The sequence below is a fragment of the Trachymyrmex septentrionalis genome, unplaced genomic scaffold (assembly GCF_001594115.1).
Source record: "Trachymyrmex septentrionalis isolate Tsep2-gDNA-1 unplaced genomic scaffold, Tsep1.0 scaffold8, whole genome shotgun sequence".
In the NCBI taxonomy this organism is placed as follows: domain Eukaryota; kingdom Metazoa; phylum Arthropoda; class Insecta; order Hymenoptera; family Formicidae; genus Trachymyrmex; species Trachymyrmex septentrionalis.
Genome location: NW_017305987.1, coordinates 3,887,309 through 3,890,343, shown reverse-complemented (window position 1 = coordinate 3,890,343; position 3,035 = coordinate 3,887,309). Strand labels below are relative to the sequence as shown.

The 3,035-nt window shown below is 35.9% G+C and overlaps 1 protein-coding gene across 1 annotated transcript in view; it reads left to right on the top strand.

The window, feature by feature from the left end:
- Positions 1-3,035, top strand: part of LOC108754468 (methylosome protein 50-like) — a 55,753-nt gene that overhangs the window by 41,296 nt on the left and 11,422 nt on the right. The gene's annotated exons all lie outside the window — the stretch shown is intronic.

Below are 3,035 nucleotides of genomic sequence, written 5' to 3'. Positions count from 1 at the left end.
CCTCCTCCTCCTCCTCCTCCTCCTCCTTCTCCTCCTCCTCCTCCCTTTTCCCGTATCCCGATTTATCCGCACGGCGTGACCGAGGAAGTCTCGTCTCGCGCCGTACCCGACTTTAGTTCACAGCCGAACGTCTCTCGGTACCGAACGTCATCGGTCACCGAGTGACCCGATCACGGAAGGGGGTAGGGGTGTCCACATGGCTGTCGTGGAAACGCGTCGCGACGCATTCCGATGGAATTCCGATGACCGCCAATTCTCTTCGTTATTGTTATTAGGAAGCCCGTCTGGCCGAATCGATTCTATTTCGGGGATTGTCAATAAAAGAAGAAAATTAGGGAGTTTGTCTTCGAGGTATTAATGGGAAACGCCTGTGCCCTTCGATTTGTACGGTGAACGCTCCAATTACGAATGCGAGCAACGAGCGACGTAGCGAAAGTCCTTTACGTATAGAATTACTTATAAGGGTTGCTTTTGCGGAAATCTTGTTACGCGATTAAAATCGAGACATTTTTTCCATGATGCTACAGCCAAAAATTAGTGAAGCTCGATTGAAAAGGTTTCTCCTGGCTGTTGCTATACGAAACTCGAAACATTAACATTTGCCGTATCCAAGAAACGTTAGTACAGTAGTACAGTAAAAACGTTTTTTTGCTGAAGTATCTAAAAACTTTTAGCTAGTACAGATCTGAAAATAATTTTATTCGACATCAAAATAATTGTGTAGAACGCTCAGACTTTTTGCTAGAATCTCAAAACTTTTTACAGCATCGATTATTGTGCTCAAGAGATTCTTATGTAATTATTTTTATAGTCCAACAAAATTATTTTCAGCTCTGTACTAAGCCTAGCTAAATTTTTAGATACTTCCAGCAAACTTTTTCCTCCTGTGAGCAAAAAGTCTCTAACCCATTTTCTTATATATGCATGACTATTAAATTTATAATGTCAAATATACTCAATTTGAATTATTTTAAATTATTTCTATAGATCTTCCTATTTATAATATGTCGTTAATTTAATTAAAACAATGAAATTAAACAATTTTATTGAAGAAAATGTATTTGACTCAGATCATTTAGTTTATTATTTACTACGTTAATATGGATATTGTTTACTTTAAAAATAATTGCAGAAATAGATTGATATTTTGACATGAAAGTTAAAAGTAACAAAACGTTATTTAACTCAAGGAATTGGATTGCCATTAGTCCTTTGATAATTAAGAGGGTGGTATAAAAGCCCCACGTTCAGCACTAAATCACGAGTTGTCATGGCGATCCTTATCTAAACCTTCACTTTGTCCTTTCCCTCTATATTACCGGCTTGCTATATTTAGTAACGTGGCGTATCTCGGAGTACGCTATTGCCAAAAATCTTTGATGAAACGCGGGCAACAGCTACGGCTTAACGATATAACGAGGATGAGAACGAAGTTTTTCGTGTGAAGCGAAACAGATTTGATCTTAAACCGATGACGTAAATACCGTACGAGAAACGGGTATGAAAAAAGTCAAACTCACCCCCCGCGTCTCTCTCCAGCATTTATAGGTCTTATACTTTGACGTTCTTACCGCAATGGGTGGACGCGACCTTCCGATATGACCGAAAATATAGACGTGTAGGGAGACGTACGTGGATTGCGGTCTGATTATGAGTTGACCTACTCCACTTTGGTTCTACCTACGCGCTCCCTTTCCAGGGATGCTACCCCTTTTGGAAACTGTCTGGCGTCACGAAGATGCTTGCTCGAAGTTACGATCTCCCGGCGTTTTATCTTATATTATCTACAAAACGTTTTATCTATGTTTATTCCAACTCGTTTAATCCCCACCCGCGAAGAAATAATTAATATTAAAACTGTTTTAATGGTATTAAAACTTTAATATCTAATTAAAATTTGATATATCCAGGAATCTTAATATTCTGATTAATCTAGTATCTGATCTGATTTTTTAATCAAAGTACGTGACAAATTTAAACTATGGGTAGTATTCATAAGTAATGTCTTAAGATGCTAATGAAGCTCTCTGATTGGCTTATAATTATCATAACACTGTACTTAATATTCTCAAATATAAGAATCTCTCAATTATAAATACCGGTCTATGTAACAAACTCAAACATGATTAGAGACATGTTGCAAAAAATTTAGCGATATTCTAGCGATCAACTTGAATATGCTATATAAATAGCTGTATTCAGCAGAGAAAGCTTTGCAACTGTTATAAAATTTTGCAATATGACTGATTTATACATTTAAATCCATAAGGAATCAAAAGCAAGAATCAATCATATTGAAGAATGTTACAATAGTTGCAAAGCTACTTTCTCTGCTAAACGCAGCCAATGTTTTGATAATTCAACAAATCTATAGCTAGCTAAATTTTTATATAAGCTTCAGCAAAACCTTCTTCTTTTCTTACTTAAAATAAGTAATTTTCCGTATTAAATTGTGAATTTCTGTAAGAGTGGATTATTTCTTATATTTGAGTTCTTGATAAATAAAAAAATGTGAAATAAAATATCAACGACGACAATAATTTGTGAATTTAGATTTAAGTTTCAGATCAGCCTTGGAGATTCACTAATCCCGACACGTGATCTACGGGATTATGCGAAAATGTATAATTACTCGCTGTGGTATCGAATACATCAGAAGTCTTGCATGGTACATTCTTTAATAGAATACTTTTATTCAAACACGAGTGTTAACGAAATCGCTGTTAATAGATTAATCGCACGTGACAACGTGGTCACGCATGAAGCAAAACCGCAAAATCTCGGTAATGATATATATAATTATACGTATAACAATCGTATATAGATCATATACAACAAATTCTTGGTATATCTGTAATAAAATCTCACTAACGTAGTAGTATCTAAGGGATGTTTATGCGTTGTGCATACTAATTGCATCGCTTTCTTTTTTCTTTTCTACGGAATAATAGAGAGTACCATCTGGTGCAGTTAAAACGCACGAGATGAGAAACGTGCATTTGCCCTCTCTTAGCCACGAATATACATAACATATA